The following is a 27,796-nucleotide window of genomic DNA, read 5'->3' on the forward strand; positions in this document are numbered from 1 at the left end:
GTAAGACAGAAAATATCACAATGCCACTATCTATACCGGGGTAGGCAACCTATGGCACAGGTGCTGAAGGCGGCATGTGAGGTGATTTTCAGTGGCACTCACACTGCCCGGGTCCTGGCCACCAGTCCTGGGGGCTCTGCATTTTAATTTAATTTTAAATGACGCTTCTTAAACATTTTAAAATCCTTATTTACTTTACATACAACAATAGTTTAGTTATATTTTATAGACTTATAGAAAGAGACCCTCTAAAAACGTTAAAATGTATTATTGGCACATGAAACCTTAAATTAGAGTGACTAAATGAAGACTCGGCACACCACTTCTGAAAGGTTGCTGACCCCTGATCTATACCTTTCCTAATGGTTCCTAATGTTCTGATCACTTTTTGGACTGCTACTGTATATTGAGTAGATGTTTTCAGAGATCTACCCATTATGACCCTGAGATCTTCCTTGAGTGGTAACAGCTAATTTAGACCTCATCATTTTGCATGTGTAGTTGAGATTATGTTTTCCAATATACATTACTTAGCACTTACCAACATTGACTTTTATTTGCCATTTTCTTGCCCAGTCACCCAGTTTTGTAAGATCCATTTGTACATCTTCGGACTTAACTATCTTAAGTAATTTTGTATCCTCTGCAAATTTTGTCAGTTCACTGTTCACCCCCCTTTTCCAAATCTCTCTCTGCTGTGAAAATGGACCACTTATTCCTACCTTTGTTCCCTATCTTTTAATCAGTAACTGATTAAAAAAGACTTTCTTATCTGATGACTGCCTTCTTTGCTTAAGAATCTTTGGTGAGAGATCTTGTCAAAAGCTTTCTGAAAATACAAATACTCTAAATCAGCTGGATCACTCTTGTCCACATGTTTGTTGTCACTCTCAAAGAATTTTAATTGATTGGTGATTCATGATGTCCTGTTAGCCATGTTGACTCCTCCAAAACATATCACATTCATCAGTGTGTCTGATAATTCTGTGCTTTACTATAGTTTCAGCTAATTTGACTGGTACTGTACTGAAGTTAGGCTTACTGGCCTGTAATTGCCAGGATCACCTCTGGAGCCATTTTTAAAAATCGGCATTATATTAGCTAAACCCGTCCTCTGGTACAGAAGCTGATTTAAACAATAGGTTACATGCTACAGTTCTGCAATTTCATATTTGAATACCCTCAGAATTTTTGGGTGGATACCATCTGGTCTTGGTGACTTATTACTGTTTAATTTATCAATTAGTTCCAAAACCTCATCTGCTTTTACACCTCAGTTTAGGACAGTACCTCAGATTTTTCACTTAAAATGAATGGCTCAAATGTGGAGATCTTGCCCATATCTTTTGCAGTGAAGACGAATGCAAAGAATTCATTTAGCTTTTCAGCAATGACCTTGAGTCCTCCTTTAGCATCTCAATCATATGATGGCCGCACTGACTTTGTCAGGCTTTCTGCTTTTGATGCACTTTAAAAAAAAAATTGCTGTTAGTTTGTGTCCTTAGCTAATTACTCTTCAAATTATTTCTTGACCTGCCTTATACTTTTACACTTAACTTGCCAGTTTGTGGTCCTACCTATTATCCTCACTGGGTTTTGACTTCCAAATTTTAGAAGATGCCTTTTTGCTTCTGCTGGCCTCCATTACTCTGCTGTTTCACCCTGGTTAATTCCTTTGGTCCTCTCATTGTCTCTTCAGATTTGGGGTATACATGTAGTCTGCACCTCTATATAGTGTTTTTAAATAGTCCCCATGCTGCTTGCAGGCATTTAACCCTTGTGACAGCTCCTTTTAATTTCCATCAAACAAGTGTCTTCATTTTTGTGGTGTTCCCCTTTTTAAAGTTAAATGCTACTGTGATGGGTTTGTTGGTATTCTTTCACCTACAAAGAAGTTAAATTTAATTACATTATGGTCATTATTACCAAACAGATTAGCTGGACACACATCACGGACCAGATCCTGTGCTTCACTTAGGACTAAATCAAGAATTGCTTTTCCCTTGTGAGTTTCAGGACTAGCTGCTCCAGAAAGTGGTCATTTAATGTGTCTAGAAATTTTCTCTCTGCATCCCTTCCTGAGGTGACACATACCCAATCAATATGAGGATAGTTGAAATCTCCTGGTGTTATTGCATTTTCTGCCTTTATAGTCTCTCTAATCTCCCTGAGCATCTCACAATCAATGTCACCATCCCAGTCAGGTGGTCGGTAGTATATTCCTACTGCTATATTCCTATTGTTCAAGCATGGAATTTCTATCCATAGAAATTCTATGGTACAGTTTTACTCATTTAAGATTTTTTAAATTTATTTCACATATAGTGCTACTCCTCCACCAGCATGACCTACATTGTATTCCTATATATTTTGTATCCTGGTGTTACTATCTCCTGTTGATTATCATTGTTCCACTGAATTTCCATGATGCTTATTATATCAATATCCTCATTTCATGCCAGGCACTGTACTTTCCCCCATCTTAGTATTTAGCCTTCCAGCATTTGTATATAAGCACTTGTACATTTTGTCAATGTTCATTTGCCTGCTTTTATGTGTTATATTTAAATAGGACTCTATTACATGTACTTCACTAATTTCTTTCCTATGCTCTTTACTAGGATATAGAGTTCCCCTTTAATTCATTCCCTAGGGATGCCTCTGCCTGTGTTCCATCGCACCTATAGGTGTTCCTCAAGCTCTTCGTTTAAAAAAATCTTCTACAACCTTTGTAATTTTACATGCCAGCAGTCTGGTTCCATTTTGGTGTAGGCAGTGACCCTTATTCCTGTATAGGCTCCTCCTTTCCCAAAAGGTTCCCCAGTTCCTAATAGACCTAAATCCTTCCATCCACACTTTGAGACAGGCAGTTCTCTGTCTTCCAGGCCCCACTTGCGGAGATGGAAGCATTTCAGCGAATGCTACCATGGAGATCATGGACTTTAATCTCTAACCTAGCAGCCTAAATTTTGCCTCCAGCACCTCTCTCCTATATTTTCATATGTCATTGATACCTACATGCACCATGACCATTCGCTGCTCTCCAGCACTGCACATACAAAGTTTTGGATGATATAGAGCTGGGAGGGGTTGCAAGTACTTTGGCAGATAGGATTAAAATTCAAAATGATCTGGATAGACTGGAGAAATGGTCTGAAGTAAATAGGTGAAATTCAATAAAGACAAATGCAAAGTACTCTACTTAGGAAGGAACAATCAATTGCGCGCACACAAAATGGGAAAGGGCTGCCTAGGAAGGAGTAATGTGGAAAGGGATCTTGGGGTGATAGTGGTTCATGAACTAAATATAAATCAACAGTGTAAAATTGTTGCAAAAAAAGTGAATATCATTCTGGGATGTATAAGCAGCAGTGTTGTAAGCAAGACTCTACTCTGCGCTGATAAGGCCTCATCTGAAGTATTGTGTCCAGTTCTGGGTGCCACATTTCAGGAAAAATTGGAGGAAGTCCAGGGGAGGACAACAAAAACAATTAAAGGTCTAGAAAACATGGCCCGTGAGGAAAGATTGAAAAAAAAATTGGCTTGTTTAGTCGGAGGAGAGAAGATTGGGCAGGGATGGGACATTATAACAGTTTTTAAGTACATAAAAGGTTGTTAGGAGGGGGAGGAGGATGAACAATTGTTCTTGTTAACCTCTGAGGATGGGACAAGAAGCGATGGGCTTAAATTGAAGCAAGGGAGGTTTAGGTTGGACATCAGGAGAAACTTCCTAACTGTCAGGGTAGTTAAACGCTGGGGTTGTGGAATCTGTCATTGGAGGTTTTTAACAATACATGTCAGAAATTGTCTAGTTATGTAGTCCATCATTGAGTGCAGGGGACTGGAGTAGATGACCTATTGAGGTCCTTTCCAGTCCTACACATCTGTGATTCTATACACTGGCTGGATCTCTCATGAGATCTGCAACCTTTGCACCTGGAAGGCATGTGGTTCTCCTAATCATCACAAACCCAACTGTCAATTCTTTATAACTGAATCCTCCATTACTATTACCTGGCTCTTCCTAATAACTGGGGTTCCCTCCCCAAGAGGGGCATCAATGTGAGGGAAAATCCATGACATCATCTGGAAAGAGGGTCCCAACTATGGGATTGTTTACCTCTGCTCCAGCTTGATATTCTTCTTTCCTGAGACTTTCATCATCCTTAATAGCACAGACGTTATCAGACTGGGGATGTGACCATTCTATTGTATCCCTGAAAGTCTCATATAATATACACTTCTCTGTCTCCCTTAGCTCTTCCAGTTCAGCTACTCTGGCCTAAAGAGCCCGTAATGCGTCTCTGAGGGCCACGAGCTCCTTTCACCATAAGCACACACATGACACCTGCCCACGAGGCAGGTAATTGTACATGCATTCAATGCAACAAACTGGATAGCCCCCCACTCTGCTGCTGGACTTCAGTCTGCATTATTTTTATTCTTGCAGGGTTTTTTTGTTTTATTTTGTTTTTTTTGGTGGGAGGCTTAGTGGCCTAAGTTTAGAGTATGTTTGTTAGGTATATCTACCTCTCACACGCCCTCTCCAAACTCCCATGCAAAACTCCTCTTTTTTGCAGCTCCTGTTTGCTAGGTGGAGGCAGTTTAATGGCTCAGAACTTTGATGTTCTTAAAAGTTCTCATTTTATTAGATTTATATCACTGACCCCCAAGAATGGAGGAGCTGTTGCAACTAACTAATGGTCAGGTCCTCTGTGATGATTTAATTCAAATGTGCAATTGCTTTTTCAGTACCTGAACCACACTGGTGTGAAGAGGAGGCAGTTTATATATAAATTATATGAATAATAAAATCAGGTTCTATTGATAACTATATTTGACAGTTATACAATTGTCAGTACAGTTTAATAGCAGAAAGTCAACAATGAAAAGAACTCCTATATGTTTCAAAGATATGAATAGACCAAAACATTACGGTCTGGTTCCTGCTTACTCTAAAGCACATTCTCAACTTTGCACGAGACTAGTTCCACTGAAGTCTTTGGACTTACTTATGTTTATAAAGTTAAACATGCACTTTAGCGTTTGCAGGATCGGGACTAAAATGTGTAAAACATCAAGAATGGTAGATGATATACATATATGAGAAATACAAGGTAGGTGAAGTAATGTCTTATTAGACTAACTTCTGTTGGCCAAAGGGACAAGATTTTGAGCTTCACAGAGCTCTTCAGGTCTGGAAAAAGTAACCAGAGTGTCACATACATTACACAGATATAGAATGCATGATCGTATGGTATAGCATAAAGGTTTTATCAGCATGAGTTTGGGATGTCTGCATTACTTATGACCCAGTCTGCCTGTAAAAAGCTCACTGTAGTTTTATTATTATTTAACATTTATGTTGTGATAGCACCTAAAGGCCATAATCAGCTTAGGCCACACTGAGTCAGGTACTATACAAACATATAATAAATTACAGTCTGTGCCTCAAAGAGCCTGAAATACAATATGGCTTATGGAACATTTTACATAGCTTTAATACCATATATTTTAGTTTAAACTCTTTTCCTTATTTTGATATAGTTTATCTGTGCTTTGGAAGCTTAGGATTCCCCCACCACCACCTCCTTTTTTTTTTCCCCTCCCCTATTCACTCCTGTACATGTGTTTGTTTGTTTGTTTTTTAAACACAGTTTCAGTCTGTGTGCTCATATTACTAGCACAGGGATGACTATACTAAAGAAAATACCTGGGCGTGAGTATGCTATACATAAATCACAGTTATCTGATGTAACAGAAAAATTGATGCTTTATGACTTTTACTCATATTTCATCAGCAGCTGTAGGGCCATACTTCTTTACTCAAGCTTGTTTATTTCTGAAATAGTTCTCTGCATTTGGCATCTTTGCCGTCATTTTCTACCATAATGCAACTTTCTGCCTCATTGATCTTCAATTTACATTAGCATTGACAGATATATTATTCTGTACGGTTCTTATCTATTTTTTTTTGCAAAGTAACATTAGTAGAGTCTGATGTTGCAAGGTGCTGAGCAACCTAAGTTTTCCTTCGTGTCTTCTAAATCATTATGACCATTGTAAGTCATTATTGACAAAATGATTGGTGATGATCATAAAAATGTTGTTTTCACGCTTTTCCTTGATTCTCCATATCTTCCTTTGATTGTTACTCTGATGAATCATTTGATAAAGAGCAGTTATAACCTGAGACATTGTCATCACTGTCACATTCTAATTTACCAGTGTAATTGATGGGGTATGAAGTTCTTGAGCAGGATTTCCTGAAATCCTATCTTTTAAAGTAGGCGTCAGCTTTCAGAAGTGGTGTGCCGAGTCTTCATTTATTCACTCTAATTTAAGGTTTTGTGTGCAAGTAATACATTTTAATATTTTTAGAAGATCTCTTTCTAGAAGTCTACAATATATAACTAAACTATTATTGTATATGAAGTAAATAAGGTTTTAAAAATGTTTAAGAAGCTTCATTTAAAATTAAATTAAAATACAGAGGCCCCCCAAGACCAGGGCAGTGTGAGTGCCACTGAAAATCAGCTTGCGTGCCGCCTTTGGTACACGTGCCATAGGTTGCTTACCTCTGTTCTAAAGTTAAATATCAAAATCAGATGCATGCAATGTTTAATATATTACTGTGATTTGTATTCTTTACTAACAAATATTATTGTATGTGTTTACAAATAATAAATATTCTGGGCCTGATTCTGTACTACTTTATACCTTATGTAGTCATTCACATCTGTGCAAAGTGGTTGTAAAACACTACCCTTCTGTGTAAATAAATACACAAGGTGCAAGGCTGTGGCGAATCAAACCGCTGCTATCAGCAGCTCCGTGAGAGGGAGTTCAGCTCTCTCTTGGGCTTGGCTACACTTACAAATTTGCAGCGCTGCAGCAGGGTGTGAAAACACACCCTCTGCAGCGCTGCAAATTGCGGCGCTACAAAGCGCCAGTGTAGTCAAAGCCCCAGCGCTGGGAGCCGCGCTCCCAGCGCTGTCCGTTATTCCCCACAGGGAAGTGGAGTACGGACAGCGCTGGGAGAGTTTTCTCCCAGCGCTGGCGCTTTGATTACACTTAGCGCTTCAAAGCGCTGCCGCGGCAGCGCTTTGAAATGCAAGTGTAGCCATGGTCAACACTTTACAGGACTAAGCCCTTAGGGCTTGCAACAGATGTCTGCACTTAGCTAAGAGGTTATGTCATTTCTTTATTGATGCTGATCTTCCTTTAGTCATCCATGCCTTTGTTACTGGCAGGTTGGAGTACTGCTGCAACACAGTGTATTGGGGCTGTTTTGAAGGCCACTTGAAAGCTTTAGCTAGTGCAGCATGCAGTTGACTACTTGGTTAGTGGAGCAGATCAATGTGAGTAAACTGCCTACGCTATGTGAACAGAACTAGCTTTCAATCTGCTTTCAAGTTCTGTACCAAGTATTTAGTCCTACTTTAAAGCCCTGGGTTCTAATCCATAAAGCCTTGTAAAGTTTGGAAGCTGGCTACCCTATAGAGTGCCTCTTTCCCTGTGCACCATTACTATGACAGATCAGAGAAGTTGTTTTTGCGGAAAGACCCTCTAGATCTGTGATGTTTTCACGTAAGGTTCTCCAACTGCAAAACTTGCTGTCTCTGGTCTCCCAAAGACTACTTGCTTGCAAAATCTGTTGAAGAAACTTTGGGTCTCCTGAATTTCAGCTAATGTGTATCTATTCCTTGAGCATATAGCTTACATATATCCAATGTTTAGTTTACCAGTTCATTTTAAAGTTTTGCAACCAAGGTTGAGCCTCTGATCTTGCCTCACATAGATGTCACACCATCAAGATTACCAATAAATAGCATCAATTCACAGTCTTAAGCTATGACTACACTACAGAGTTAAGTCAACTTAAATTTAGTCAATGAACAGAAACCACTGTGCATATTCACACAACGCTCCTTGTGTTGGCAGAGCGCATCCACAGTTGGTGCTCTGCACTGCTCTCTCTATTGGTGCTACTGTGGGTAGCAATCCCATTGTGCAAATTGCCACCTTCTCCCATTTAGGAGTTCAGGGAATGGATTGAAGTGCATCATGGGGGTGGGATCACCGCCCCAGGAGGCAGTGTTCTCTGTCCCATAATTCCAAAGGCTTTCAAATAGGTTGTACCATTTTCAACTGCCCCTGTAAACTTTGTGCCCACCATCTGTGCCTGAAAGTATGGATCCTGCACTGATCACCTATCTTGTGATGAGTGTTATGAACACAATGCAGCTGATCCTGCAGCATTTCATTAGCTGCAGATCTGAAGAGGAATTCATGCTGCCTGCCCTGCTGTGTGCCATGGAAAGGAAGAATTCAAGACTGATGATGGCATTCATGGAGCAGCTGCACATGGTGGACCATCACTACTGGGCTCAGGAGGCAAGCACTGAGTGGTGGAATCAGATTGTGATGCAGGTATGGGATGATGAGCAGTGGCTGCAGAACTTTTATATGCACAAAGTCACCTTCCATGAATTGGGTGTGGAACTCGCCCCCACCCTGCGGCGCAAGGACTCCAGAATCAGAGCTGCCCTAACTGTGGAAAAGCATGTGGTGATCACTTTGTGGAAGCTGGCAGACTGCTACCGATCAGTCACAGATTAGTTTGGAGTTGGGAAGTCCACTTAGGGATTGCGATGATGCAAGCCTATTAATCGCCTCCTCTACAAAGGACTGTGACTCTGGGCAATGTGCAGGAAATGGTGATACTGTGGTAATGGGATTCCCTAACTGCAGCAGGGCGATTGGGATAAGCATGCCATCTATTTTGGCCCCAGACCATCTTGCAGTGGAGTACATCAGCTGAAAGGTCTTTTTCTCAATGGTATTACAGATGCTGGTGGATCAATGGGGTCATTTCAGTGACATCAATGCAGGGTGGTTAGGGAAGGTGCATGTCACATGCATCTTCAGGAACACTGACCTGTATAGAAAGTTTCATGCAGGGCCTTTCTTTCCAGACCAGAACATTCCAATAGGGGATGTAGAAATGCCCATTCTGATCTTGGGAGATCTAGGCTACCCCTTACTCCAGCCTTAAACCGGAAATCTTACCAGCAGCAAGGAGCACTTCAACAACAGGCTCAGCAGGTGTAGAATGTGTGTTTTGTAGATTAAAGGGTTGCTGGTATTCGGGGGAGGAGGAGGAACATGGCGTGCTCGGGAAAGAGGTGGGGCTGGGGTGGTGATTTGGGGAGGGGTCCAATGGAGGAGGAGGTGGGGGGGCACAAGCACCCACCGGCACCAAGGAAAGTTGGCGCCTGTGATACTTAGTGTTAATTTAAATCCCTTCTCCCATGTGCACCATGTAACAAAATAAAGGACACCTCTGTCTTATGTAGCTGTGCACTATTAAAGCAAAATGAGTACTTACTAGAGCTCCCCTCTCCTGCTTCAGGCACACCAAAGCTGGACTGGCTAGAGCCTTCTGGAATCAAAAAGAGGTCCTGTTTCACCACACCACTGGACGAGCCTGTCATCTGTCCCACATCTTCCTCCAAGCTGACCTCCTTGTCCACCGCTTCGTCCTCAGAGTTGACTCTAGTGACTGCTGTCTCCAATCCCCCCGAAGTATCCACGGGTTTCTTGGGAGTAGAGGTGGGATTGCTGCCAAGGATGGCATGCAGCTCCTTATAAAAGTGGCATGTCTTTAGCACTGCACCAGAGCGACAGTTGGCCTCCCTTGCCTTCTGGTATGCCTGCCTCAGCTCCTTGATCTCAGCATGGCACTGCTGTGTCCCCCTTTTGTGCCCCTTCTCATCCATGCCATGAGCAATCTGCTCGTAGGTATCAACGTTCCTGCGACTGGATCAGAGCTGCCACTGCCGAGCCTCCTCTCCCCACAGACCCAACAGATCCAGCATCTCTGGTGTACTCCAGGCAGGAGTGTGTTTGCTGGAGAAACCCAGCATGGGCGGCTGGGAAGATGTGGTTGGGAGCTGTCCATGTCAAACAGGAAGTGGAATTAAAAAAATTCCCCAGGGCTTTAAAGGCGGAGGAGTGCAGGCCTTTGTACCTAACTGCAGGGCAGCGGAGCAGAAACCACTTACCAGAGCAGTCATGATGGGCAGTGTGGAACACCACCTGGAGTCCCCTTAAGGCAACATAAGCAAGCACAGTGTCTACTCTACGCTGATGGTGTGTCACTCTAATTTGGTTGCAAAAAGCTCCATGCTGCTGGTCAAGGTGGTTTTATTATGTTGGCAGAGCAGGAGAGTTAAATCAGTGGGAGGAACATTGTGGTATGTACACCTCAACTGTTTTGTTGACGCGACCTGACTTTTGTTGACAAAAATGACAAAAGTGTAGACAAGACCTCAGGCAAGGCAGAATCTACCTGGAATTGATTAATGTATAAAAAAATGGAAACCCTAGGTGTTCAAATATTAAAAAGAAAACATGAATCCCATCTGAAAAGGAGTGATTTCTGTGCATAAGTTAATTGTACAGGAAAGTCCAGCTCCGATATAACAGGTGGGGTAAAATCCTGGCCCCAGTGAAATCAATGGCAGATCTCCCACTGAGTTCAATGGGGCCAGAATTTCACCCCTGGTATTTAGTGAGTCACAAGAGACTTGCCTTATTATGTCAATAAGTTAAGTTGCAATAAGGATCTGCAAGCTCTCAGTGTGTGCCCAGTCCTTCTGAAGTACCCGGAGGTTTTGCAGATGGATAACTTACAGGATTGACTTATTCCCTGGTATTAGAATGCAGTTCCTTCTGGTTTTTCTGTGCCTTGCTGTGCATGCTAGAGACTGCAGTTATAATAAATATCACAAAACTGTAGTACTGATCATAGTATCCATAAGGTGGGGACAGGGTTTGCTAAGATGAAATAGCAATAAAGCAAGAACCAATTAACATTTTAAAAAAATCAATATGTAATTAACTGTGGATCAATAAATATTCTGAATTTGATATACACAGAAAGAAAATGTAGAAATGTTTATTAGTGTGTAATGATTAACGTTAATAGTTTCAGCCTGACACAGTATGGGGTTAAATTTGGAGGCTAAGAACAACTGATGTTATCAAATATTCACACCTTAGTATCCAGAGAGAGAAAGCGTTAAAAGCATTAGGGAACTTGCACCATAGTCAGTAAATCATATTTGTCAATAAAAGCCAAAGACCTCTGTGTTTAGTTACACTGTACAAGTTGATACCTAGTATGTGTATGTGAAAGAGAGCCAATAAATCCACCTCTTCTGGCTTCTGTAGGTGGCAGGATCAGAGCCTATGTGACTCCAAAATCCATTGATTCTAGTAGGATCAAAGCATGAGGTCCTTATTAAGGTTTTGAACCTGCAGATTTTTCAATTTGGGCAGACCCTCCATTAACTTCAGTGGGGTCTCACATAGAGTCAGGGGTTTGATGTCGCAGAATCAAGGCCTTAATTTCTTTCCTCAGTACTTGACTCCCACTGACACCTTCGATTAAAGGAAGTGGAGAAAGATTTCCCCCATAGTGATTGTGACATTATACCACATATTCATATCACAAGCATATTTCTATGAATAATATGGCATAACTAAGATGGGTTGTGAGATAGCATTAGAATGGATAATTATATTCAGTAAATTATAACCTGTTTGTATGCATGTATCATTTCTGTATCTGAAGTTAGGAATATTGACTATGTAACAATTACAACTGTGTTTTCATCTGGGGACTGTCAACCAGACAGTATGCAAATAGCCTGGAAGGGCCATTGAGGGAAAAATAGGTCTTTTGAAGATGCTCATCTCCCCGTTTCCTGGGATGCTGTTTTGACACTGCAGGGTCAGATGATCATGTCACCTGGTGCTGGACACCATCTTGGACTTCTAGTGTTTTTCCATTAAGAGGGTGTGGGGGTCAAACTGGGAAACAAAGGATTCCCACCATATGCAAAGCCTATTTAAGGTTGGGGAGTGAGTTAATCTAGGCTGGGGTGGGCAAACTACGGTCCGGGGGCGGCATCCAGCCCTTCAGATGTTTTAATCTGTCCCTCAAGTTCCCAAGGGAGAGCAGGGTCCAGGGCTTTCCCCTCTCCAGCTGGGGAATGGGGTCTGGGGCTTGCCCTGCTCCATGTGTGCTGTGGCTCCGTGTGGCTCCTGGAAGCAAGAACATGTCTCCCCTCTGGCTCCTATACATAGGGGCAGGCAGGGGCTCTGCACGCAACCCCTGCCTCAAGTGCTGCCTCCACAGCTCCCATTGGCTGGGAACCACAGCCAATGGGAGCTGCAGGGGCGGCACCTGCAGATGGGGCAGGGCACAGAGCTGCCTGACTGTGCCTGCGTGTAGGAGCCAGAGGGGGGACATGTTGCTGCTTCTGGGAGCTGCTTGAGGTAAGTGCCACATGGAGCCTGCTCCCCCTCCCACCCTCCAAACTATGGCCGGCTCCAGGCACCAGCCCAGCAAGCAGGTGCTTGGGGTGGCCAACGGAGAGGGATGGCATGTCCAGCTCTTCGGTGGCAGGTCCCTCACTCCCTCTCGGAGCGAAGGACCAGCTGCCAAATTTGTGCTGAAGACTGAAGCGGCGGCGGTAGTGCCACAGATCACGATCGCGGCCTTTTTTTTTTTGCTGCTTGTGGCAGCAAAAACTCTGGAGCCGGCCCTGCTCCAACCCCCTCGGTCCCAGCCTGGAGCACCCTCAACCCCTCATCCCCAGCCCCACCCAGAGCCCCAGCTGGAGCCGCACCCGAGCCTCCTGCCCCCTGAACTCCTCATTTCTGGCCCCATCCCATTGCCCACACCCCCAGCTGGAGCCCTGACCCCTTCCCACATCCCAACCTCTATTTTCATGAGCCCCCCCATACAATTTCCATATCCAGATGAGGCCCTTGGGTCAAAAAGTTTGCCCACCCCAATCTAGGCTCTTCTCCACTGCCTCCTCACCCAAGAAGGAAGATTGCTGAAAACACCTGAAGAAACAAAGGAACTAAACTAGGGGCGAGAGGCTGAGTCCAAGTGAGAAAGGTCTAGCCTGTGAAAGGAATAGCTGGAGATTTAAGTTGCTAGCAGTGCAATTTACCTTCAGGAAACTCCACAACCTGCATAAAACAACATTTAGGGTAAGAATTTGCTACTATTAAGCAGTTAATTTAGTGTATTAAGCTTTCAGTGATTTCCCTACACCCCCTCCGGGGGGGGTGTACACCCCCCCTGAATTTTCCCAACACCCCCCCTAGTTTTGTGAGCTAGTTACATACCAATTTAGTGACTGTTTGGAAATCTGAATTTAAACTGAAACATTAATACACACTTTAAAAGCTTATATAGTGTATGATAAAATATGTGTATCTGAAAAAGTATAATAGATTTGAAAAGTATGAACATAGACTAGCTTCCTTGCTTCCTTATACAGCTGTTTTTTATGATGTCAGTGCATTCATTTCGGTGATGTTGGCCAACCTAATAATTTCAAATGCTGATTTGTAAGTAAAGTCTAAATGAGTTCTCCCTGACAGCTAGTGATGAGCTGGGGGCTAAGGCTTCAGGGCCAGATTATATTTACATTCACACCTAATCTACCTAGGTATGCAGCAAACAGAGCTGTGTTGTCCAAGTGATAGATTTTGGCTGGGGTTGGGTTACAAACCACTTGAATGTGGGGGGAAAAGGGATGAAATGTTGTTCTTATTGTATGAGTAAAGGGCAGTAGAACTGTGCTTAGCCTGTGATGATTTGAAGGCATCAAGAGAGAGGGTGGGGACCTGTCCCTCTCCACTGTTTAAAGACAGAGCTGATTAGGCTCCAATAGATAGTCTTTTGTTCTGTTAAGTGACCACTGCAGTTGTCCTGTTGTGGGGACAGTGTTCCTGTGGGTACAGTGTTTTTGTGTAAGAGACAGCCCAGACTGCACTAGCAGCGAGGTTCCCGCACTGAGAGCTCAGCTGAAATCACTGAGAGCTGGTGGAACCTCAAGAGACCAACTCGCAGCGTTGACAGCAGAAGGTGACTGTGCAGGGCCATTGGCAACAGAGCAGTGGAGTGAACGGTGGCACAACGAACAGCCGTGGCCAGAGCAAACTGTGCCTTTTTGTCCCCCACCTGGAAGGTGTACTCACGTGAAAGCACCTCTGAACTGTGAGTCTCCACTGACCAAGGACAACACCGGTGAGTGGAGTGGTGGAGGGAAAAGTGAGGGGTATGTTAAATAAACATTTGTTTGTTGGACTATATTTTAGTCAGTTTGCTCCAGAATGCTGGATTTGTGACTGGGAATGGAAACTTATATAAATATGTTTCCCAGTAGGCCAAGATTTTTAAAATGCAATATTTGCCAAGGTTGTTATCTCACATTGTTGCTATCTTGGGAGGTCATTATGTTGGGGAGTTTCTGTACTAAACATTTTTATTATAATTAATTTTTACATAAGAATGGTCATACTGGGTCAGACCCATGGTCCATCTAGCCCAGTACCCTGTCTTACAACAGTGGTCAAGGCCAGGTGCTTCAGAGGGAATGAATAGAACAGGGAATCATCAAGTGATCCATCCCCTGTTGCTCATTCCCAGCCTCTGGCAAACAGGCTAGGGACACTCAGAGCATGGCGTTGCATCCCTCTCATCCTGGCTAATAGCCACAGATGGACCTGTTCTCCAGGAATTTATCTAGTTCTTTTTAAAATCCTGTTATAGTTTTGGTCTTCACAGCATCCCCTGGCAAAGAGTTCCCTGGGTTGACTTTATATTGTGTGAAGAAATACTTTTTGTTTTTTTAAAATCTGCTGCCTATTAATTTCATTGGGTGACTGCTAGTTCTTGTGTTATGTGAAGAATTAAATAAAATTTCCTTATTCACTTTCTTCGCACCAGTCAAGATTTTGTAGACCTCTATCATATCCCCATTAGTCATCTCTTTTCTAAGCTGAAAATTCCCAGTCACTTTAATCTCTCCTCCTGTTTCATACCCCTCATCATTTTAGTTGCCCATCTCTGTACCTTTTCCAATTCCAATATATATATTTTTAGGATGAGTGACCAGATCTACACACACTATTCAAGGTGTGCACGTACCATGGATTTATATAGAGGCAATATGATATTTTCTGTCTTATTATCTATCCCTTTCTTAATGATTCCCAACATTGTTTGCTTTTGTGACTGTTGCTGCACATGGAGTGGATGTTTTCAGAGAACTATCCACAATGACTCCAAGATCTCTTCCTTGAGTGTTAACAGCTAATTCAGATGCCATCATTTTGTATGTATAGTTGAGATTGTTTTCCAATGTACATTACTTTGCATTTATCAACATTAAATTTCATCTGCCATTTTTGTTGCCCAGTCACCCAGTTTCATGAGATCCCTTTGTAATTCTTCGCAGTCTGCCTGGGACTTAATTATCTTGAATAGTTTTGTATCATCTGCAAATTTTGCCACCTCACTGTTTACCCATTTTTCCAGATGAATATGTTGAATAGGACTGGTCCCAGTACTGACCCCTCAAGGATACCACTTTTATCTCTTTCCATTCTGAAAACTGATAATTTATTCCTACCCTTTGTTTCCCATCTTTTAACCAGTTACTGATCCATGAGAGGATCTTCCCTCTTACCGTATGATGGCTTACTTTTCAAAAGTCAATTTAAATTAAATACATTTTTTTTAAATTATATATTTTTTTAGAAATCTAGATCTGTTATGTGTTTTGGTGTAACTTGCATTTTCCTCATGTTAAATTTGCATTATCCTAACAAAACATTTACTTTGTTCACTTTCTTTACATCAGTCAAGATTTTATAGACCTTTAGCATATCCCCCCTTAGTCATCTCTTTTCTAAGCTGAATATTCCCAGTCATTTTAATTTCTTCTCCTATTTCATACTCCTAATCATTTTAGTTGCCCATCTCTGTACTTTGTGCATTTCCATTATGTCTTTTTTGGGATGGGGTAACCAGATCTGCACACAGTATTCAAGGTGTACATGTGCCATGGATTTATATAGAGGCAATATGATATTTTCTGTCTTATTATCTATCACTTTCTTTAAAATGCAAAGGTTTCAGAGTAGCAGCCATGTTAGTCTGTACTGCAAAAAGAACATAAGCTTTCGTGGGCTACATCCGATGAAGTGGACTGTAGCCCACGAAAGCTTATGCTCAAATAAATTTGTTAGTCTCTAAGGTGCCACAAGTGCTCCTGTTCTTTTTAAAAAAGCAAACAATGTTGGGAATCACTGACTGCCGCTGCACACTGAGTGGATGTTTACAGAAAACTATCCACAATGACTGCAAGATCTTTCTTGAGTGTTAACAGCTAATTCAGACTCCTTCATTTTGTATGTATAGTTGAGATTGTTTTCCAATGTACATTACTTTGCATTTATCAACATTAAATTTCATCTGCCATTTTTGTTGCCCAGTCACCCAGTTTCATGAGATCCCTTTGTAATTCTTCGCAGTCTGCCTGGGACTTACCTATCTTGAATAATTTTGTATCATCTGCAAATTTTGCCACCTCACTGTTTACCCATTTTTCCAGATCATTTATGAATATGTTGAACAGCACTGGTCCCAGTACCGACCCCTCAGGGATACCACTTTTTATCTCTCTCCATTCTGAAAACTGATAATTTATTCCTACCCTTTGTTTCCCATCTTTTAACCAGTTACTGATCCATGAGAGGACTTTCCTCTTACCCTATGATGGCTTACTTTTCAAAAGTCAATTTAAATTAAATACATTTTTTTTAAATGTATGGTTTTTTAGAAATCTAGATGTGTTATGTGTTTTGGTGTAACTTGCATTATTCTTATGTTAAATTTGCATAATCCTAACAAAACATTTACTTTATTCATATCTTTTTTATATATCTCATTGGTCCTGACACCCCCCATGTAAATTCGAACACCCCCCTAATTTCAATTCCTGGGGAAACCACTGGTTTGCATGTTTTGTTTTATTTGCTGAGTAATCTGCTTTGATCTGTTTCCTATCCCTTATAATCAATTAAAATCTATCCTTTGTAGTTTATAAACTTGCCTTTTGTTTATTCTAAAACCGGATTGTGTAATTCATAACTGAGGGGTGAGGGTGGAGGTGGGGTGGCAAAAAGCTGTGTATATCTTCCTCCACGTTGAGGGAGGGAGCGAATTTCATGAGCTTATGCTGTATAGACTTCTGTGCAGCGCAAGACAATACAGTTTTGGGTTTATTCTCCAGAGGGGGTGGGGACTTGAATGCTGGGCAATTTCCTAGCTGAGTCTTCCCGTGGAGAGCTGATTGCAGACTCTGTGATTCTACAGCTGTGTGTGTCCCTACCTGTGTGTGTGCTGGAGGATGCCGGAGAGCCTGGCTCAACAAACAGTGTAAGGGAGCCCAGGCTGGTGGAGCAGGTGAGCTCAGTGAAACCCCAGAATGGGGGACAACCCGTTACAGTGATTATCATGAACAATGAGTAAAGAGAGTCATGTTTCAGGTCTAAATGTGATTTGCACAGAACATTATACTTAAACAATAATAAACACAAATTTCTGGGGCAAAGCAAGTGGAGACTTTAAGTGATTTTGTCTGTGTGTAATTTACCTATGTGGTTGTTTGTTGTACTAGGCTTGTGCTAAGGAGAGAGAGCTCTGTGGTTTGAGCATTGGCCCCTTAAACCCACGGGTGTGAGTTCAATCTTCAGGGGGCCATTTAGGGAACCAGAGTTAAAAAAAACCCAACAGGATTTGTCCTGCTTTGAGCAGGTGTTTGGGCTAGATGATCTCCTGAGGTCTCTTCCAACCCTGATATTCTATGATTCTACTCAGTATTACCAATCCCAGGCATTCAAACTTCATGAGTCAGGTCCCCCCCAAAAAAATCACAAGAATGGCTTAAAAATAATAATTTTGGGGTTCTTTTTATTTGCCTTCTGGCTTTTGAGCTTTTAGAGATCATGTAATCCAGCTTTTCCTCTCAATCAGGGAGACTAGAAACTTAAATATTATTTTTTTAAAATAAGAGCTGAGATTCTTACATAATCCTGTGACTCCAGATGTGGAACTTTAAGAAAAACACCAAATATTATGAGATTTGCAATAAAATCATAAGAAACTATGCTGGATTTGTTATGGGAACATGGCCATCCAATATTAGAGATGAAGGGAGAATGTCCAATTAATTAACTTTTGATTTGGTTACATAAAGATTTTGCAATTCAGTAGAACAAAGCTCTGCCTGTAACTGTCACTTGAGTGGTATCAGCAAGGTTCTATGAAAATCAAGTTGCACACAGTACACTGTATTTAAAATCAAGTCATAACGGGGCGGGGGGGGGAAGAGGGTAATTGACAATCATTCTTCTCTGTTTTGGGCCTATAGAATAAGTTTTATGTTATTATATAGATTCCGACCCTGCAGTGGAGTGTATGTGGGCAGACTGCTGTCCTAGGTGGAGCCCTGTCAGATTTCATGCAGCGGTAGCAGTTTGTCCACATGGTCTATAGCAGGGGTCCCCAACCTTTTCAGGACCAGGGACCGGTCATGCCTGCGGAGGGAGCGCTCGTCCCGCGGCTCGTGCGGGAGGTCCACCGGCTCCGGTTGAGCTGCCGCAGGCATGACTGCGGACGGTTCACTGGTCGCGCGGCTCAGCTGGACCGCCCGCAGGCATGCCTGCGGCAGCTCAACCAGAGCCGGTGGACCTCCCGCAGGCGTGCCTGCGGGCGGTCCAGCTGAGCCGCGCGACCAGCGAACCGTCCGCAGTCATGCCTGCGGGCGGTCCACCGGAGCCCCGGGAGCAGCGGACCTCCCGCAGGCATGACTGCGGAGGGAGCGCTCGTCCTGCGGCTCGGGTAGACCTCCCGCAGGCACGCCTGCGGGAGGTCCACTGGGTCGGTTCGCGGCCCGGTTTGTAAGAAGCCGCGGACCGGTACCGGGCCGCGGACCGGGGGTTGGGGACCCCTGGGCTATACTACAGAGTGAGGTCGATGTAAGGCAGCTTACATCCTCTACACTACAATGTTGCTTGGGCTGATGTAAGTTGCCCACTACACTGACCTAATAACTCATCTCTGAGAGAGACGTAGCATTTAGGTCGATGCAGTTAGGTTGACAAAAGCCTGGTCTACACTAGGCGTTTAAATCGGTTTTAGGAGCATAAAACCGATTTAATGCCACAACCGTCCACACTACGAGGCACCTTATCGATTTTAATGGCTCTTTAAACTGGTTTCTGTACTCCTCCCTAACGAGAGGAGTAACGCTAGTATCGGTATTACCATATCGGATTAGGGTTAGTGTGGCCGCTGATCGACGGTATTGACCTCCGGGCGGTATCCCACAGTGCATCACTGACCGCTCTGGACAGCAATCTGAACTCGGATGCAGTGGCCAGGTAGACAGGAAAAGCCCCGCGAACTTTTGAATATTTCCTGTTTGCCCAGCATGGAGCTCTGATCAGCACGTGTGGCGATGCAGTTAAAAATCAAAATAAAGAAAGAGCTCCCGCATGGACCATGCGGATGTGATTGCTGTAAGGGCAGGCAAATCTGTTCTATCAGTGCTCCGTTACAGAAGACGAAATTCAAAATCATTTTTTTTAAATCTCCAGACAGACGCCATAGCAGGGGCTCAGCACACTGCTGCGTGACAAGCGTAACGGAAAGCCAAAGAATCAAATGGACGCTCATGGACTGGAGGACTCAAGCTATCCCACAGTTCCTGCAGTCTCCGAAAAGCATTTGCATTCTTGGCTGAGCTCCAAATGCTTCTAGGGTCAAACACCGTGTCCACGGTGGGTCAGGGCATAGCTCAGCAATTTACGCACCCCCTCACCCACCCCCAGAAGTGAAAGGGAAAACAATCCTCTCTTGACTCTTTTACATATCACCCTATCTTTACTGAATGCTGCAGATAGACGCGATGCTGCAGCCGTCAACACTAACATCCTCACTCCCCCCCCCCCCGCCATGGGTGGCTGATGGTGCAATACGACTGATACCCGTCCTCGTCATCAGTCTATTGGCACATGGGGCAGTGCAAAAGGGCTGGTAACCATGCCGACTAGCATCAGTGAGGTCAATCAAGGGCGCCTGGCCCTAATTTTTCCTTGTAGATGGTGCAGTATGGCTGGTAACCATCCTCATAATAGCAACAGGGGGCTGAGCTCCATCAGCCCCCACCCTTCATGTGTAAAGAAAAGATTCAATTGCCCCTGGACTAGCAGAGGGATGCTGGGCTCCTCTTCTCCACACTCCTTACTGTCCTGTCTGGACTATCATAGCAGCTGGAAGCTGCCTTCCACTCATTTCTCACTAACAAGTCACTGTGTCTTATTCCTGCATTCTTTATTAATTCATCACACAAGTGGGGGTGCAATGCTATGGTAGCCCAGGAAGGCTGGGGGAAGAACGGAATCAACAGGTGGGGTTGTTGCAGGAGCACCCCCTGTGAATAGCATACAGCTCATTATTTCTGTGGGATCTGACACAGAGCAGCTGTGCTCTCTGGCTGTATGATACAGTGGTTCTCTAGTACACTTGCCCATATTCTAGGCAGGACTGATTCTATTTTTAGATACCAAAAAGGAGGGATTGACTCAGGGAGTCATTCCCAATTTTGGCTTTTGCGCCCCTGGCTGATCAGCCAGGGGCACTTATGACAGCAGCAAATGGCACAGTGCAAAAGGACTGGTAACCATGACCATCTTATTACCAATTTATGGTATGGTAGATGGTGCAGTATGGCTAGTAACCATCTCTGCTATCATGCAAAAGCAAAAGCAAAAGCATGCTTCTGTGTAGCTCTGCTGAATCGCCTCTGTGAGCGGCATCTAGTACACATACGGTGACAGTCACAAAAGGCAAAACAGGCTCAATGATTGCCATGCTATGGCATCTGCCAGGGCAATCCAGGGAAAAAAGCTGCAAAATGCTTGTCTGCCGTTGCTTTCCCAGAGGAAGGAGTGACTGACGACATTTACCCAGAACCACCCGCGACAATGATTTTTGCCCCATCAGGCACTGGGATCTCAACCCGGAAGTTCCAAGGGGCGGGGGAGGCTGCGGGAACTATGGGATAGCTACAGAATAGCTACCCACAGTGCAACGCTCCAGAAATCGACACTAGCCTCGAACCGTGGACGCACACCACCGATTTAATGTGTTTAGTGTGGCCGCGCGCACTCGATTTTATAAAATCTGTTTTACAAAACCAGTTTATGCAAATTCGGAATAGTCCCGTAGTGTAGACGTACCCAAAGTGTCAGTGTACTGACTATTCCAGCTGTCAGCTGCCAGGGACTGTGTCTGACAGCCAGATTCCAGCCGGGCTGACATCCGGAGCCTCGCTGCCCAGGGCTGACAATGAGGCCTGGGGCTGTCAGCCCTGGGTGGCGGGGCTCTGGGTGTCAGCCCTGCACAGGGCGGCAGGGCTCCAGGTGTCAGTGCCCCAAGTCGGTGCAAGCGTTCCCGGTGAGGAAGCACACCACAGCAGAAGGAGTGTAGTGTGGATGTGAAGAGCCAATTGAATTACTGCAATGGGTAACTTAAGTCAACTTAATTTTGTAGCGTGAGCTGTTGCTGCATCAAGGTGACAGCATGGCAAATGAAATGTCAAGATTTTCTGAAATTCTACTTATCATAGTAACTGCCATGAAAGGGATTTTAACATTTGCTTTGGTTTCTATAGGGAAACAATACTGGCACATTCATTCTTGTCATTACGTGGGTTTAACTTTTCAGAATTAAATTCTATAAATTAATGAAGAGTTGTGCTTACGTGTTAAACTTTGTTTTCTACTATTGTGTACTGAGTCAATTCCCTCTGGTGACCAGTAGATGGCACTTGAGTACATGCTGAAAAGGAGACCTGAAGGTTTAAGTAATTTATTTCAGATTGAATTTTATATCTGCAAAAATAACTTTTTGAACCGGAACATGAGTATAAACTATATTATACACATGTGCATTAGATCCCAAAACTGGCAAGCTGATCTGTGCAAGCCTGCTTTTTGCACCACATGAAGTGCCATTGAAGTTTAGGGACTCTGACCAAGTGCAAAAGTTTACCACCTATTGGATCTAATTTTAGGATCATGGCCTAAAACATGATCCACTGTGTGACCATAAACATGTGTACTACTTGTACTGTGAGTCTGGAAAGTATACTTACTCATTTTACAGATAGCTCAGTGGTTTGAGCATTGGCCTGCTAAACCCAGGGTTGCGAGTTCAATCCTTGAAGGAGCCACTTAGGGATCTGGGGCAAAAATTAGTCCTGCTAGTGAAGGCAGGGGGCTGGACTCAATGACCTTTCAAGGTCCCTTCCAGTTCTAAGAGATTGGTATATCTCCAATTTTTATATATATACATATATATATATATATATATATACACACACACACACATATATACACACACACACACACACATATATACACACACACACACATATATACACACACACACACACACACACAGACACTTTTCAGGCATACAATGAAATACAAGATAGAAGACCACTTCTGTCTGCAGTACATTGAAAGCAGAGATTGAGCCATCTGACCAAAATCCAGGAATGTGTTATTCCACATAGAAACTTGTATTTTACTTTTCCACAGTAAGGTTTATTCTTTTTAAATAATGAAATTATTATATAGGAGACTGTCAGTTCAAAATCTTGTCAATAAAAAAAGAATTTAAAAGCTGTTTCCATTGTTTTTACCACCCTGGGTAAGGTTCTGGGCTGCAACTGTAAGGCCTGGTCTAAACAGGGCCGGCTCCAGGCACCACCGAAGGAAGCAGGTGCTTGGGGTGGCCAATACAAAGGGGCAGCACTCCGTCTGGTATCAGGGCAGCACCTCTGGGTCTTTGGTGGGAATTTGACGGCAGGTCCCTTAGTCCCTCTCTTCCTCTTTGAGGTGCCGCCGAAGAGGAAGAGAGGGAGTGCAGGACCCACTGCCAAATTGCCACGGAAGAATGAAGCGGCGCGATTGAGCTGCCGCAGAAGTGCCGCCGATTGGCTTTTATTTTTCTCTTTTTTTTTTTTTTTTTTTTGCCGCTTGGGGTAGCAGAAAAGCTTGAGCCAACCCTGGGTCTAAACACAGATTTTGGACTGGTACAACTAAGTCAGTTAGAGGTGTAGTTTTTCCCCACTGAAATAATTATGCTGATACAGTCCCTAGTGTGGACATAAATATACCAGCATAGTTTATTCCCCTTGGCTTATGGCAAGAAGATATAGGAGGGTGGTATTGCTTTAACTATACTGGGATAGTTAAGCAGTGCTATTGTGTATAGACAAGCACAATCCAGGAATAATGGGGGGCTAAGATATGGTGGCAGTCACCTTTCCATCCTCTCAATCCTGGTCTGACCCAGGGCTCCCAGCATACTTTAAGCAATCAGGGATTCCTGCCTAAATTACCATAGCTTCCTCGGACTGCCCTGTGGGCTGCAGTGCTGCCTGGAATCTCTGAAATGTTGCATGTTGCACTATCATCTTGGCATGCCCCTCTCACCTCCTACACCAGGGTTAGCCAGGTGCTGGGAGGGAAGTTTTATTACTGTCTATCACAGTGCGTCCACCAGAGGAATTCTCCCTGGATAGGAATCAAGGTGTTTAGGGCCCCTTAGCATTGCTCTGGCCCTTTTACCTGGTGTACAGGATCCAGGGTGACCCATGCTGTTCCCCACCACACGTTTTTTTAACACTGATTTATTTTCAAAGACTCCCTTCAGCCCAACTGCATCACTTTTTATAAGAACAGCAAGGGTGAAGCACTTTGTACTGAAGTGAAAGTGTCAATTTGCTGTCAAGCCATCAAGCTTCTTCAGTCCTCAAGTCTGCTATAATTAATGCAGTCCTTGAACGAGCTCAGATACTACAGTGATAAGGGTGGTATAAGAACCAGAATAGAATAGAATTCTGAGTTTAGCATAGACTGGGGGACAGGAGACCTGATTTCTGTACATAGCCCTGCCACATACTCCCTGCTGCAGTGCCCCTTCCATAAAATGTGGTTGTTATGTATTGTTAAATTCGCCAATGTTCTTAAAGTATTTTGAGAACCCCAGATAGAAGGTGCTAAATGACTGCAAAGTTTTATAATCTTGCTCTGGACCTGTTAACCTAAGGATCAGAATATTTAGCTTTCAGTGCAAAACATCCAATAAAGTATAAAACATTAATAAACACCCACACATATTGAAAGCCCAGCAATATATGGGTTAGGGGTATATTTTCATCTCAGTGGGTAGGATGGACAAGTGTAACTTTCAGTTCTTCTTCGAGTGCTTACTCATATCAATTCCAATTAGGTGTGTGCGCGCCGCGTGCACGTTCATCGGAAGATTTTTACCCTAGCAACACTTGGTGGGTCAGCTGGGTCGCCCCCTAGAGTGGCGCCGCCCTGGCGACCCAACGGCCCTTCAGTTCCTTCTTACCGCCCGTGTCGGTCGTTGAAACAGTGGAGCGCGGCTTAGCTGATCTCCACTTCCCTAGCTACTCGTAGTTCTCTTGTTATTTCTTGTGTATATAGTTGAAATTTCTATAGTTGTAGTTAATTTTCTTCGTTCTATAATATATAGTTAGTGTATATAGTTGAGAGGGGTTCAGGGATTAGCCACTTCCCCGCACCCGGTGCCGGGGCCCATGCCCAGTTCACCAGGTTTCAAACCGTGCTCGGCCTGTCTTAAGTGCCTCGGGGAATCCCACCTTGCTGATAAGTGCCGGATCTGCAAGGCCTTTAAGCCAAGGACGAAGAAGGAGCGGGACTTTCGTCTCAAACAGCTCCTGATGGAGGCAGCTCTTACTCCTCCGCCCTCGGCACCGAGCGCTGGACAGTCCGCACCAAGCAGAAGCGCTTCTTCGGCACCAGATCGCACCGGTACTGCTAAGGCCCCTCAGCACCGACCGTCACCGGCACCGATGTCCATTCGGCACCGTTCCCTGTCCCCGCAAGTGAAGAGACATAAGATTCCTGCTGCTTCCGTGCCACCTGCACTGCAGCCGGAGCACCCGACTACGTCGGACTGCCCGGCACCGACACCTGCCATGGCACCGACAATTTCGGCACTGTCGATTCCGGTCCTGCAAGGGCTGTCGAGTCCAGTGCCTGAAAGCTTCCCGGCACAAGCCGTGGTTGAGCTCAATATTCCCTCCACGCCGGAGACATTTTCCACGGCGAGGGAGCTGATCGCGATGACAGAGTCTGCGCTGCCTCAACCCCCGGCACCACCGGTGCGGGTCATACAATCTATAGGCAAGCCTGCCCTGATGAGACCATCCTCTGTCGGCACCGCAGAGCGGCACCGTTCACGATCGCGGTCCCACCGGTGTTCTCGGTCCCGTCGCTGATCCCTGTCCCGACGCCGCTCACAGTCCTGGCACCGCTCCCCATCCCGGTACCGGTCACGCTTGCGGCATCGATCAGCGTCCCGTTCGCCGGCCCGGTACTCTCGCCACCGATCCAGCTCCCGGCACCGCTCCAGGCACCGCGACTCTCGCAGCCGCTCCAGATGTCGAGCTTCGAGATCCCGGTTGACCTCCCGGCTCCGCTCCGGTCGCAGGTCCCGGTCTCATTCCCAGTATCGGTATGGCTCCCGGTACCGATCCCTGGTGCCACGCAGAACGAGATCAACCAGAGAGGGAGATTCTCCCCAGGGCTTTTCAGCCCCGCCTTGGCCATCTCGACACACATCGGTGTCGTCTCATGCGGACAGTGCTTCCTATGCACAGGACTGTGACTCCGATGTGCCCACCCGAGTCTTCCAGGAGACCCAGGCCCAAGATCAAGGCCCCCATCAGTGGTCATTCTGGACACCTTGGGCGTATCACCAGGCCCAAGGTGTGCCTCCAGTGCCATCTCGCTCTGTACCATCTGAGCACCGGGTGCCGGAGGCGACTGTCAGCCGCCCCCCTCCTACCGGTATGGAGGAAGCTTCCGTTCAGCCAACAGACTCCCAGATCCCACTGGAGCCGGAGGTCGTCCAAGAACAGGAGTCCACGCAGGACCCTCTTATCCTGGCCTTTCCTCTTCCTCCTCTCCTGATGAGGTGGTGGCGGGACATCCTCCTCAGGCCCTCCTCCAATTGACCTGAGGGCCCATCAGGACCTCCTGAGACATGTGGCACTGAATATGAATCTCCAGGTGGAGGAGGTCCCAGAGATAGAGGACCCTGTGGTGGATATTCTGTCGGCTGACGCCCCCACAAGAGTGGCCTTGCCATTTAGCCGCACGATCCAGGCTAATGCCGATACCATCTGGCAGTCTCCAGCCTCTATTCCGCCACTGCCAGGGGAGTTGAGCGCAAGTACGTGGTGCCCTCTAAGGAGTATGAGTACCTGTACGTGCACCCTCCTCCCTGCTCCCCCGTCGTACAGTCAGTCAACGAGAGGGAACGCCATGGCCAGCAAGCTCCGGCTCCAAAAATCAAAGGAGGCTAGGCATGGACTTACTGGGCCATAAGGTATACTCGGCGGGGACCCTCCAACTCAGGGTGGCAAACCAGCAAGCCCTGCTTAGCCGCTACAACTATAACACCTGGGCGGCGGTGGGTAAGTTCACGGAGTTAGTCCCTCAAGACTCCCGCCAAAAATTTGCTGCCCTCTTGGAGAAGGGGAAGAAAGTGGCCAGAACTTCCCTCCAGGCCTCGCTGGACGCAGCCGACTCTGGCCTCGGGAGTTGCCATGAGGCGCATATCATGGCTTCAGGTGTCCGGCCTCCCGCCTGAATTACAACACACCATACAGGACTTGCCCTTCGATGGTCGAGGCCTATTTTCTGAAAAGACTGACTCTAGGCTGCAAAGCCTAAAGGACAACAGGGTCATCATGCGCTCGCTCGGGATGCACACGCCGGTGACTCAGCGCAGGCCTTTCCATCCCCAGCCTCACCGCCCTTACCCCCAACCTAGACCGAGACAGGACTTCGGCAGAAGGCGTGGCCGAGGCAGTCGCAGACGGCAGTCAGGACCCCAAGGGGGCCAAAATCAGGGTCCCTCCAAACCACCAGCGGGACCAAAGCCAAACTTTTGAAGGCGCGCCCGAGGACGGCGTATCAGTTGCTTCCCAGGATCCTTTCCCTCCCTTTTACAACTGCCTCTCCTTTTTCCTCCCTGCGTGGTCCCAGCTAACTTCGGATCGTTGGGTCCTACGCACGGTAGAGTTCGGGTACCACCTCCAGTTTATTTTGCCCCCCCCCCCCATCTTCGTCCCTCTTCAGGGACCCCTCTCACGAGCAATTCCTCTTGCAAGAGGTACAGACGCTCCTTGCCATGGGAGCTATAGAGGAGGTACCAAAGGATGTGAGGGGCAAGGGGTTCTATTCCCGCTATTTCCTAATCCCCAAGGCGAAGGGTGGTCTCAGACCTATCCTAGACCTGCGAGGACTCAACAAGTTCATGATAAAGTTGAAGTTCCACATGGTATCCCTGGGGACCATCATCCCATCCTTGGATCCCAGAGACTGGTATGCCGCCCTCGATATGAAGGACGCGTATTTTCACATTGCCATTTACCCTCCACACAGACGGTACCTCCGGTTTGTGGCCAACCGTCAGCATTTCCAGTTTACGGTCCTTCCGTTTGGCCTCTCTACAGCCCCAAGAGTATTCACAAAATGCATGGCTGTAGCCGCCGCCTCCCTCCGCCGCCGGATACACGTCTTTCCGTATCTCGACGATTGGCTCATTCAAGGGACCTCCGAGACACAAGTCACCCATCACGTGGGCATCGTCAAGGACCTATTCAAGTGTCTAGGCCTGATGATCAATATAGAGAAATCCACTCTGGTTCCCACACAGAGAATAGACTTCATTGGGGCCATCCTGGACTCCAATCTCGCCAGAGCCTGCTTACCACAGCCT

The 27,796-nt window shown here is 45.2% G+C and overlaps 1 long non-coding RNA gene across 1 annotated transcript in view; it reads left to right on the top strand.

The window, feature by feature from the left end:
* Window positions 1-27,796, top strand: part of LOC123362037 — a 44,433-nt gene that overhangs the window by 2,916 nt on the left and 13,721 nt on the right. The window lies entirely within an intron of this gene.

Source organism: Mauremys mutica, chromosome 1, assembly GCF_020497125.1.
Source record: "Mauremys mutica isolate MM-2020 ecotype Southern chromosome 1, ASM2049712v1, whole genome shotgun sequence".
Lineage (NCBI taxonomy): Eukaryota > Metazoa > Chordata > Testudines > Geoemydidae > Mauremys > Mauremys mutica.